The sequence below is a fragment of the Lynx rufus genome, unplaced genomic scaffold (genome assembly GCF_022079265.1).
Source record: "Lynx rufus isolate CCGP_SWC_20201006 ecotype Redwood Valley unplaced genomic scaffold, mLynRuf1.p SCAF_16, whole genome shotgun sequence".
Classification (NCBI taxonomy): Eukaryota; Metazoa; Chordata; class Mammalia; order Carnivora; family Felidae; genus Lynx; species Lynx rufus.
Genome location: NW_025814830.1, coordinates 46,062,732 through 46,076,152, shown reverse-complemented (window position 1 = coordinate 46,076,152; position 13,421 = coordinate 46,062,732).

The following is a 13,421-nucleotide window of genomic DNA, read 5'->3' as shown; positions in this document are numbered from 1 at the left end:
ATCAAGAGTCACACACTCCACCGACTGAGCCAGCCAGGCGCCCTGTCATTCTTGTATGGCTTTAAATGTTTTTTAATAACAGCTTTATTGGGATATAATTTACATTCCATAAAATTTACCCATTGAAAGTATACAATTTAGTGGCTTTTAGTATATCCACAGAGTTGTACAACCATCCCCATAATTGTAGAACATTTTTGTTCTCTGTTAGAGGTGGGGGACCCTCATCGACCCAGTATGTTTCCCATTAGCCAGGCACTCCCCATTTTCAGTCAGCCCCACCCTCACCCCAGTCCTAGGGCTTCTCAGGTGATTCTGCGTACTTCTGTTGCACCATATCAAGAGGAACAGGACATCTGGTTGTCCTACTTTCAGCGAGTTCGCAGTGGGCTCAGTGGGCTCAGCTTATCTATCCCGGTAGGAAGTTCCCAGTCACCCTTTCACCTCATGGTTTTAGCAGCAGTGCAAGGGATCCCCGAGACCACCCTCAGGTTTGATGGTTCACTGGACACTCATGGAATGCAGCAAAGCTATTGTAGTTATTATTTATTTCAGCGAAAGGATACAGATTTTTTTAATCTTTTTTTTTAAATATTTTTTGGGGGGGAGAGGGCAAGTGGGGGAGGGGCAGACAGAAGGGGACAGAGGATCTGAAGGAGGCTCCGTGTTGACAGGCTGACAGCACCAAGCCTATGTGGGGCTTGAACTCATGAACCACGAGATCATGGCCTTAGCCGAAGTCAGATTCTCAACGGACTGAGCCACCCAAGTGCACTGAACGTTTTTGAGAGAGCAGAGCACATGGCGCACGCAAGCGGGGGAGGGGCAGAGAGAGAGGGAGACAGAGAATCCGGAACAGGCTCTGTCCCGACAGCCTCAAACTGTGGGCTCAAACTCACAAACTGCAAGATCATGAGCTGAGCCACCCAGGTGCCCCTGAAGGGACACAGATTAACGTCGGCAGAGAGAAAAGGCACACGGGCACAGTCCAGGTGCAAGACTCTATCCTCCCTGTATCAACCATGTGCTTCTGATGCTTTGACATCCAGCGCCTTGCTCACCCTGGAGAGACTGCCCACGGAGGCTAGCCAACTCCCAGAGATAGTAAAAGATTGAAACTGAGCCCTCCAGGGGCACCTAGGTGGCACAGTTGGTTAAGCGTTTGGCTTCAGCTTCAGCTCAGGTCATGATCTCACAACTTGTCGGTTCAAGCCCTACGTCAGGCTCTGTGCTGACAGCTCAGAGCCTGGAGCCTGCTTCGGATTCTGTCTCCATCTTTCTCTCTGCCCCTCCCCTGCTTGCACACTGCCTCTCTCTCTGTCTCAAATATAAATAAACATTAAAAAAAGAAAAGAAAGTAAGCCCTCCAGAGTTCATACCCAGCCACGTGCTTTATGGGGCTCTCCCACTCTGGGCCACACTCCACCTGCCCTGATCGCCCCAGGTCCAGGTACCAGAAAACCAGGGACAGCCCTTGTGCCTCAGAGACCACTGAAATGAGTCCAACTAGCCAGTCCCAAGTCTGCTTACCCTGCCCCAGCCCTTCCTCCCCTTTACAATAACGGCTGTTGCACGCATGTCCTCGCTCCTTCTGCCTCCTGACCCACCCTGGTGCTTCTCCGTGTGACTCCTTGTGGCCTGGCATGTCCTCTCCTCCTGCATTTAAAAACCGTCTCCCGTGGAGTTGCACACACAGCACTGAATTCCCCCAAAAATGATGTGTGACAGTATGGGCCAAGCGTTGCCAGCCTTGGGTGCTGCTAACCTGCTGCAGTGCACAGGACAAACCCCGTAACAAAGGAGTATTTGGCCCACAGTATCAGTAGTGCTGAGGCTGAGAAACCCTGATCTAGAGATTGTGTTTTCAGGTTTCATGAGACACCTCCTTTTGTGGTTACTGCTCCAAATCTGTACACAGTTAACTGTGTTTCACTTTTCTTTTCTTTCTTTCTTTTTTTTTTTTTGGCAGCAGGGGACAGGGGTGGGGAGGTGGCTTTTTAAAAAACTATGTAAGGGGCACCTGGGTGGCTTGGTGGGTTAAGCGTCTGACTTCGGCTCAGGTCGCGATCTCCTGGTCAGCACAGAGCCCAATTCAGATCCTCTGTCCCCCTCTCCCTGCCCCTCCCCTGCTCTCTCTCTCTCTCTCTCTCTCTCTCTCTCAAAAATAAACATTTGTAAAAAACAGAAAACCGTTTCTGTATTTTAAACTATCGAAACAGCAGAAAGTCCTCAGAAGTGGCATTGTACAGGAAGAGGGACTCCCCCAACAGATTTTAGGCAGCTGCGCTTGTAATTCCAGAGGGTAGTCTAACAAAACGTCTTCTGAAATTTGGCTCTTGAGGGAAGTTTACACTCCAGCATCATTCCTTTGTTCTTGTTCACAAGTGGATTCTAATGTGTCTATGTTTGCATAATTTTTAACTATTTTTTCTTCAGACTTTTAAAAATGTGGCTTGATTTGGGGCGCCTGGGTGGTGCAGTCGGTTAAGCGTCCGACTTCAGCCAGGTCACAATCTCGCGGTCCGTGAGTTCGAGCCCCGCGTCGGGCTCTGGGCTGATGGCTCAGAGCCTGGAGCCTGTTTCCGATTCTGTGTCTCCCTCTCTCTCTGCCCCTCCCCCGTTCATGCTGTGTCTCTCTCTGTCCCAAAAATAAATAAATGTTGAAAAAAAAAAAACGTGGCTTGATTTAAATAAGTGTGTGTGTATATTCCATGTAGTCATTTCTGCCTTAAAGCACGGGGTGAAATGCCTTGTTTTATGGAGTTTGCTAATGCCAAGCATTAGCTCACTGTCTGGGGAAACGAAGCCGCTACGGAGAAAATGACCCACGCTGGCTGCCAGCTCGGCCTGGAAGAGAAGCAGGCCCGTCTGATCTGGCCGTGTCTGTGGCTGGTGGAAAGCCGCCTCCACCTGGACCTTGGCAATACTTGTTGGCTTTAAGACAGTGTTCTGAGCAAGCCAGAGCCAGAGTTTTCCAGTTTCTAAAACCCGGTTCCCTTGCTAGCTAGTTAAGTGGTTTAGGACAACGCTAACGTTTTCACCTACCACCGTCCTCTTGTGATGCCCGTGGGGAAGCCAGATGAGCTGGTGAGAGGAGGCCCAGTGAGGCAGGAAGGTCACCAAAACCAGGAAGTGCCTTCTAAGTAGGAAGATGTGCCTGTGTGCTCCCTTTCAAGGGCTCAAGCAGGTCTTCCCAAAGACAGCTTTCCTGAAGGAGAAGCGGATACAGAAAGAGCCAGGAAAGCAGAGAGTGCAAAGAAAACTTTATTTTCCAAAAGTTCTTTTTGGACCCCATACTGAGGAATCGTAGTTGGCCTTCACATCTCACAAACGTGAATCCCTTCAAACCTAAATGTGTCTGTACTGGGGTTAAGACTGACTTCCTGGAAGGCGTGGATCCAAAACAAATCTCAAGTAGCACCTGTGGTCCAAATGTGCAGACACACTAAAATGTGTGTCTGACACACTAAAAGTAATCAAGGGGGATAGAAATCAAAGAGTGGTTGTTGCCTGGTGGGGGAAGATGGGGGATGGGAGTTGAGGGAAAAAAGGCCTAAGGGGCCTTTCTGGGATTTGGGGAATAATCTGTTTGGATTGAAGTGTTGATTACATGGGTGTCAATATTTGTCAGGTTGTATTAAACTCTCCACTTAAACCCTCTGCGCATTTTATTGTGTGTAATTATACGTCAACTTAAAAATGTAAAAAAAAAAAAAAAAAAAAACCCAAACCAAAAACCTAGTCCTGTTATTTACTATGGTAGAATAAACTTTGATCTGGATATTTAAGTAATTATGTTCTTTTTTTTTTATCATCTTTTTTTAAAAGTTTATTTTGAGAGAGCGTGCACGCGCACACGAGACGGGGAGGGGCAGGGGCAGAGTAAAAGGGAGAGAGAGAATCTCAAGCAGGCTCTGCACTGTCCGCGCAGAGCCTGACGTGGGGCTCGTACTCACCAACCGTGCGATCATGACCAGAGCTGAAATCAAGAGTCACTTAACCAAGTAATCATGTTCTAGTACCAACTCTACCATTACTTCTCTGTGGGTGTGGGGAAAATATTTAATCTCTGACTTCTAACCTGTCACTGGTTGTACCAAATGGGGTCCCAGCAATTAGGATGCTTAGTTTTTTCAAGTGTGAGGTAGGACTTCTCATAGAAATTCTTAAAGTGGTAAATAACGCAAAGAGAAATTTTCTTCAGGAAACTGAGCCCATTGGCGCTTTGAGATACGAATGGCCTCAGGCATGTTAGTAACTAGAGAGGGATGGAAATAACTCTGTGTCTTCACCTAGTAACTCGGGTTCTCAATTTGGGTGTGGGTTTTTTGTCTCGTCTACTAACGAGCCAGCAGGGGTAGGAAACAGCTTTTAGAACTAAGTGCGTTCAGCATTGCTTTCCAGTCTCCAAATTCAGCAAAGTGTCTTAATAGGAAAAAGGCAAAGACAGAGTCACTCCAAGTGGGGACCCAGGCTGCCAAATGTTGGTCTCAAGCACATGTTCCCTGAACTTGGGCTTGGCTCCAAAAGGAGAAGAGCTCACAATGGAAACAGTGATGGCTGTTTGCTCAGGCAGCCAAGAGAATGAAAAGCGCATTGAAACCCAGCAGTGTCTCCATGGGGAGAGGTATGGTGGGCCCCTGGGTGGTGAAACCAACCTGACAACAGAGCAGGAGAACAGGGCCCATTCCCAGCATCCCCCTTCAGTTCAACAACAAGACCTTTCTGTGCAAACTCAGGAGATCTCTGAGAAATTATACCATGGGCAACCCAAGCTTGGCTTGGCGATGGTGCTCACGCAATCCAGTTCACCCGTGGCTTGGTTGAATTCGATTCTGTTATTTGAGAGAAAAGAGCTCTTCTCGATGTACATTCCCTCATCCCTGCCAAGATTTCACCAGATTCCTTTTTTATTGCTACTCCTTATGGACCGTTTTGACCTCCAGTGAGTCCCTTTTCGGCTGGGGTTTGTGTGTGTGTGTGTGTGTAATTTTTTTTTATTTCCTTAAGCAATCTTTAAGACCAACATGGAGCTCGAACTCATAACCCCGAGATCAAGCGTCTCCTGCTCCAACTGAGGCAGCCAGGCGCCCCTCAGCCGATGTTTCCACGCTGTACTTTTTGTTCTTGGTTTATCCAGTACCACTGTGAACCCCCCTCTGTTCTTGGCCCATCATAACTGCCAGGCTGAGAAACCAGCTGGCAGTGGGAGAAACAAGGCTTCAGGGCGATAGAGTGGCTAGATCCAGACCACAGCATTCACTCGCCTGTGCGGACGTGGGCAGACCAGGCCGTGCAGCCCATCTCTTTGCCTCCTTCACGAAAGAGGAGGGCCAACATGGGTCAGTCTTTTGCTTCCATACAGTTTGGAGGAATTCTGTTCTAAAATGGATGGTGGGGCACCTGAGTGGTCCAGTTGGTTAAGCATCAGACTCTTGGTTTTTGCTCAGGTCATGATCTCACGGTACATCAGTTTGAGCCCCGTGTCGGGCTCTCCGCTGACAGTGTGAAGCCTGCCTGGGATTCTCCCCTCTCCCTCTCTCTCCCGCTCTACTGTTTGCTCGCTCACTCTGGAAAGGAAGGGAGGGAGGGAGGGAGGGAGGAAGGAAGGAAGGAAGGAAGGAAGGAAGGAAGGAAGGAAGGAAGGAAGGAAGGTGCATAAACTATGGTGCAATGGTTGCAAACCCAAATATTTCCAGGAGTAGGAAACTTTGTAAAGAAAGTAGGTGCAGTGAGCTGAGAAGTGTATTCCTTGTCCAATGAGGCGCCATTATTTTGTTCCAGCTGATTGTTGTCAGATGTTCAGAATCTGGATGTTTACTTTTATGTCTAGGGGCCACAGAGAGACACAGGCCTTCGATGCGTATCCTCTGACCTAGCAGGGCAAGGATGGGTTGTGGCCATAGGCATGACTTGGAACTGCGGCTCCAGGATGTACTGGTTGTGTGATCTCGGATCGGTCAGAACATTCTCAGAGTGTCAGCGTCGTCCTCTTGGAAGCGAGGGCAACGCTGCCCCCGGCAACAGGGTCTCAGGGATAAGATCAGATCACGTAGAACACAGCCATGAGGAGGGCCGCCTAGCCGGCACAGAGGAAACGCCATCCTTGGTATTTTAGCTCACAAGTGACTCTTCAGTTGGCGAATCCTGATTTCCAGAGCTTTTGCTAATGAACCTAAGAGACTGTCCTTAGGAGGAGCCTACTGGACACGTGTTTGTGGAGCCTCTCGCTGCACACCAGGCACGCACGTTTGCCAGCACAGACCGTCTCCGCTCCACATCTGGAAGCAGCGGCCTCTCTCCAGCTGCCAACGGGGCGAGGAAGCAAAGCTGTTGATCACAGAGGTATCTGTAGATCCTCCCACTAACTGTGGCTTTGCCTCCCTGATGTCAACCACCAGGATTGGGGTTTTCCTCCCTAAGGAAATCAAGATGAAAAGGGGAGCCAATTGCACTTCTTAAAGCGTTCTGACATTTGGTCTAATGAAGAGCAAGCAAGCCTTCTGAGAATAAGAAAATTGATATTGCCTCCTTCCAAATTCTCCTTGGAGATCCTTGGGCCACCTTTGGGACTGGTGCCTGGATGCCCAAAGCTGCCCCGTGCCCTCCCTGTGGCCACCGTGTGTTTCAGCCACTGCTGCAAAATTAAGACACGTCAGTGCTCGTTACATAGGCTCTCGGCCCCAGGTCGACCAGCCCCCTGTGCCTTCTGAACACCATCAGCATGGCAGGCATGCCGCTGTGCGCCAGAGGTGCAGGGATAGGGATGGTCCTCTTGTTCCTCCTTGACCGCCGGGGAAGACGGGCAGGTGCCTTCACGGTGGAACAGCGCAGTGTGAGGGTGGCCGTGATAGAGACCTAACACCCAACTGGGGGAGGGGCGCAAGGCGGACGGTAGGATCAAGGGTTAGCGGGCAAAGAGAAATGGTGGCGCCTGCGGGACAGTTTGCGAGATCTGAGGTCCAATCACCACATACAAAGGCCAGTGAGGAGAGCAGGGCACGACTGGGCTGGCGGAGTATGAGGAGCTCGAGGGCCACCTGGGGCAAGTCAGAGAGGACTTGGGGTTTTCTCCTGAAGACTCAGCACTTCAGGGATGGTGAGAAAAGGGTGTTGGGAAGCGGCATTTTAGAAAGATCGCTCTCCTCTGCGGCAGGGAGGCTAGAATGGCAGGGGCAGGGATGGTGGCGGGGAGACCACAGATGGGGGGTTACTGGAGTCATTAAAAGAGGAATGCTGAAGCCCAGACAGTAATGGTGTTAGGAGCCATACGGAGAGGACCAAGCAGAGAAATACACAGCAGCCAGTGGGGCTGATTGGCTGGTTGCAGGTAGGGGATGAGCAGGAGGGAGGAAGGAAGGAGGATGCTCCCAGGTTACTGCTGGGTGACAGGACGGACGGAATGTGGTGCCACGTATCAGGGTAGGGGACCCGGGAAGAGGAGCCGCAAGCCGAGGATGAGCTCAGTTTCCGAGTACTACCTCGGGATAAGGACCAGGGGTGGGCACTTTGAAGGGAGTGGTTCGGGGCTCAGGAGAGACAGATGGACTGCAGACAGAGATGGGGGGGGGGGCATCTATTTCTAGGAAGTCCTTGAAGATGTGAGGTAAGGTAAAATCATCCAGAGAGAATGTGGGTAGAAAAAGAAGAAACATGGACCCTGGCCTGAGCCCTGGAGGCCATGGAGAGCTCAGGAGAAAGCGGAGAAGCACAGAGAAGAGTGTGACCATCCAGTTAGTAGCTTCAAGGCGGGGTGGGGGTGGGTGGGGGGGAAATAATCTCCTCCCCCACTGGGGGACAAGGTTATTTTTGGCATCCTCAGCAAGTGCAGGGTCAGGGAAGTAGGAGCCAGCCTCTCCTGGGCCGAGGAGGGAAGCGGAAGTGAGGGATCGAGTCCCCCTTGTGCTCTTCCTCGAGAAGGACCCGGTTCTTCTCTGTTCTTGCCGGTGTAACTTAGAAACAAAAAGCTACGAAATACTTCAAACATAACCATAAAAAGAATAACACCCACCACACAATCAGTGGTAACCATCTTGCTACATTTGCTTTGTGTTTTTATTTTGTGGAGAAATAAAATAGGACTAGTTGTTTTTGAGCCCCCACATTTACCTCCTGCCTCCCTGAGGCTGTTCCCCTCCCTCTGTTAGGTAGCCACCCTCAGTTGTGTGGTTTCTGCTTCCATTACGTACGTCTGCATCTGTAAGTAATACGTACGATTATTCCGCATGTTTTTAAATTTGATAGAGATGATATCATGCTGTTTCTGCATCTCGCTTTTTTCCTTCATCAGCACCATTTTGGGGGTCTGTTTCTGTTGACACATGTAGCTGTAGCGCATTCACTTTACTGCTGTTGTAGTTTCCTTTATATGAATATACCACATATCATCCCCTCTATTGTCCTGTTGATGAATATTATACATGGGTGGGGATATTTCTAGGCTATATACCTAGATGTGGACTTTGCTAAGTCATGGGTTATCTGCATTTTTAATTTCACTGGATATTGTGAAATTGCTTTCCAGTGTGATGGTACCAACTTCCACTCACAGAAGCAGTTTATGAGAATTCCAGATGTTTCACATCCTCCCACCATTTTTATATGCTGCAACATAATTTGGCCAATTTGAGGAGTTGCAATGATATCCCATAGTTTGCTTTCCATTGCATTTCCACAGTGCCACAGATACAACCAGTGTAAGATTGCATCTTTTAGTATAGAGCTTATGCACTGAACAACTCTAGGGGGCACTGTTCACACTGTAATCTTTGTGAAAAGCACTCTCTAGAATTGGTGCAATGTGCCACAGACACAGTGGCCTTGAGTAAAGTTAAGGATTTTCTGTTGTTCTCCTTTGCCTGTTGTTCTAATTGGGCTGTTATATCTTATTCATTGGAAGAGTTTTTTTATTTATTCTGGATGTAAATTTTTTTTTTTTTAATTTATACCTGTTGCAAATGTGATCACTCTGTGGCTCCTATTCTGTTATAGTACTTTTTTTCTTGTACAAAAGTCATTTTTTAATTAAAAATTTTAATGTACTTAAAGTTATCAGCTTTTCCTTTTATCATTTGTACTTTTGTATCTTGACTAAGAACTCCCTCCCTAGTCCAAGGCCATAGATATTCTAAACTTCTTGTGGGTTTTACTTTTCCACATTTAGATATTTAATTCCTCTTGTTATTTTTTGTGTGGTGTAATATGGGGATTTTTTTTTTTTTTTTTTTTAGGATTTCCTTATTTAATCTCTATCTACACCCAACATGAGGCTCAAACTCACGAACCCAAGATCAAGAGTCGCATACTCTTCCAACTGAGCCAGCCAGGGGCCCAGGATCCATTTTTTTCCCCATGTATAGCCAATTACAGAATATAATTAACTAATCCATCATTTTCCCTTTGATTTTCATGCCATATATATATATGCCATATATATATATATATATATATGTATATATAAAACATTTTTTAAGTTTATTTCTTTTATTAGGAGAGAGGGAGAAAGTGTGAGTGGGCAAGGAGCAGAGAGGAGCAGAGAGGAGCAAGTGAGAATCCCAAGCAGGCTCCACACCGTCAGCACTGAGCTGGACATTGGGCTGGAACCCCTGAACCATGAGATCATGGCCTGAGCCAGAGACGGATGCTTAACTGACTGGGCCACCCAGGCGCCCCCGTCACTGTTATGTTTTAAACATAGGTCTGTTTCTGGGTTTCTGTTGTGTTTCCTGGTTTATTTGTCTATCTCTATTGCCATATGGTGCAGTGTTAATTACTTAACTACTGCTAAGTCTCCCCAGCTTGTTTTTCTCATCACCTCTTGGTTATTCTTGGCCTTTTGCTCTTCTAGTTGGATTTCGCATCAGTTGTCAGATTCCACAAAAAACAAACAAACAAAAACTGGTTGGGATTTTTATTGGAATTGTATTATAGGTTAATCTGGAGCAATATGCATCTTTACAATATTGGGTGTTCTCATCCTCGAATATGGTATATTAGTGTATCTCTCCTTTTGTTTAGATCTTTCGTGTCCTTCAATAATGTTTTGTCATTTTCTCCATGAAGGTCTTGCATATGACATTAAATTTATTCCTCTGCACTTGTAGATTTTTGCTTCTATTGAGAATGAGATCTTTTTCCCTGTTATACTCCCTAAGTGTTTATAGCTGGTATGTAGAAACAGTATCCATATTTGTAACTCACCTGATATCCAGCAACCATGCTGAACTTTCTTACTTGTTCTAAGTTTTACAGATTCTCTTGGATTTTTCTGTGTAGATTATCACTGTCTACATTTAAGAACAGTTTAGTCTTCCTTTCTGATTTTTATGCCTCTCATTTACTTTTCCTCTCTTACTGTATTGCTTTTATGCCAGGACAGTGTTGAGGAGAAGCAGAGCAGTGACAGCAGTCTTTTTTAATAGCTTTAATTGAGAATATTGAGATAAAGTTCACATGCCATAAAGTTCATCCCTCCGACTTCACAGTACAATTTGTATTTGTTGACTGGTTCTTCATTTCTCTCCTGATTTGTCACGCCACCTCTGACGTATGTTTTCTTTTTTTTTTTTTAATTTTTTTTTTCAACGTTTATTTATTTTTGGGACAGAGAGAGACAGAGCATGAACGGGGGAGGGGCAGAGAGAGAGGGAGACACAGAATCGGAAACAGGCTCCAGGCTCTGAGCCATCAGCCCAGAGCCCGACGCGGGGCTCGAACTCACAGACTGCGAGATCGTGACCTGGCTGAAGTCGGACGCTTAACCGACTGCGCCACCCAGGCGCCCCTGACGTATGTTTTCTATACAGATCTATTTCTGGGTTCTGTTCCATTAGAGTACTTGTCTATCCCAGTATCAGTAGCTATCATATTACCTTATTTACCATAGCTTTAAATATTTGCTGTTGGGGCACCCAGGTGGATCAGTTGGTTAAGCATCTGGCTCTTGATTTCAGCTCGGTTATGATCTCACCATTTATGAGTTTGAGCCCTGCACTGACAGCGCAGAGCCCGCTTGGGATTCTCTCTTGCTCCCTCTCTCTTTCTCTCTCTCTCTGCCCTACCAGAGCATGTGCGTGCATGCACTCTCTCTCTAACTAAACAAACATTTAAAAAATAATAATAGTCATATTTGTTGTAGATTTTTTATGGGTTCCCTTTATCAAGTTAAAGAAGTACCCTTCTATTTGCTAAGAGGTTTTTTAAAAGTTATGCATGGATTTTGAGTTATTTCTGGTGTTTTTTTCTTCATCTATGAGATGATCATATAGTTTTTCTACTTCAGTTATTAATTTGGTGTATTTTTTTTTTAAGTTTATTTCTTATTTTAAGAGAGAGAGGGGCGCCTGGGTGGCTCAGTCGGTTAAACGTCCGACTTCAGCTCAGGTCATGATCTCACGGTTTATGAGTTCGAGCCCCACATCTGGCGCTGTGCTGACAGCTCAGAGCCTGGAGCCTGCTTCGGATTCTGTGTCTCCCTCTCTCCCTGACCCTCCCCCACTCATGCTTTGTCTCTCTCTCTCTCTCTCTCTCTCTCTTTATCTCTCTCAAAAATAAATAAACAGGGGCACCTGAGTGGCTCAGTCACTTAAGCATCTGACTCTTGGTTTCAGCTCAGGTCATAATCTCCTGGTTTCATGAGTTCAAGCCCTGAATCAGGCTCTGTGCAGCACAGAGTCTGCTTGGGATTCTGTCTCTCCCTCTCTCTCCCCCTCCCCTGCTTGCTGTCTCTCTCTCTCTCTCAAAATAAATAAACTTTAAAAATTAAAAAAAAAAATTAAAAAAAAATTTTAATAAACATTTTAAAAACTTAAAAAAAAAAAGAGCGAGTTGAGCATGCATGCGAGTGAGGGTGAGGCAGAGAGAGAGGGTGGGAGAGAGAGAATCCCAAGCAGGCTCTGCACTGACAGCAAAGAGCCCGAGGACATGGGGCTGGATCCCACCAACCGTGAGATCATGAGCTTGAGCCAAAATCAAGAGTTGGATGCTTAGCTGACTGAGCCATCCAGGCACCCCAGTTTGGAATATTTTATTCATAGACAGAATGATGGACTATATAACCCATTCTTGAGCTAAGCTCTACCTGGTCATGATTTTTTAGTACACTACTAAATTTTATATACTAGTAATTTATTTAGGATTTTTCTCTGTTGATAAATGAGATCTAATTTTTCTCTCTTACAAAGTTTTGGGCATTAAGATTTTAATTCTCAAAATGAATTTGTGATTATTCCCTTTCTCTAATCTCTGCAAGCTTAAGAAAGGGTTAAGGATTCTTGGGGCGCCTGGGTGGCGCAGTCGGTTAAGCGTCCGACTTCAGCCAGGTCACGATCTCGCGGTCTGTGAGTTCGAGCCCCACATCAGGCTCTGGGCTGATGGCTCGGAGCCTGGAGCCTGTTTCCGATGCTGTGTCTCCCTCTCTCTCTGCCCCTCCCCCGTTCATGCTCTGTTTCTCTCTGTCCCAAAAAAAATAAATAAATAAAAAAACGTTGAAAAAAAAATTTAAAAAAAAAAAAAAAAAAGAAAGGGTTAAGGATTCTTTACATAGTTTGATAAAATTCATCTGTAAAATCTTGCTAGTGTATTTTAAGGACTAGAGTTGGGTGAAACTAGATGCTACTTTTTTAAAACTTTTCAAACCTTTATTCAGATGCTACATTTTAAAGGCAAGATTGACAAATCCATTTTTTTATTACATATAAGACTGCTTTCTTCAATACTTTGTTTCATAGATAATAGCTACTCCTTCCTCTGTTCCAAGAATACTTTCTAATATTGCTTGTAATTATTGATTTATGTATAGGTTTATCCCCATACTGTAAGTTTCTGAAAGATGGGGTAACATTTTTATTCCTGTTTGTGCCTCAGTATCCAGCAGTTTGAGGCATACTGTAAATAGAAAAAAAAAACAAGCATTATGAAATGATTTCACAATGCCAACTCTGTCTTTCCTCTTAAATCTCGAGTTTTAAATCTCCTTAACTCTGTCACTTGATAGCAGTGTAGCTGTGAGAATTACACTACCTGTCTCCTAAGTGCTTTTTGAAGACTAACCACGATAATATATGTAAATCATCTGGTATCCAGCGCATGTTCAATAAAAGTTATAAATTACTTTTTTTTAATTAAAAAAAATTTTTTTAAGTAATCTCTATGCCCAATGTGAGGCTCGAACTCACGACCTGAGATCAAGTCGCGTGCTCTACCAACGGAGCCAGCCCGGCACCCCTGTAACTTAATTTAACTTTTTTTAAATGTTTATTTTTGAGAGACAGAGCACAAGCAGGGAAGTGGCAGACAGAGGGAGACACTGAATCCGAAGCAGGCTCCAGGCTCTGAGCTGTCAGCACAGAGCCCGACACGGGGCTTGAACCCATGAACTGCCAGATCCTGACCTGAGCCGAAGTCGGCCGCTTAACCGACTG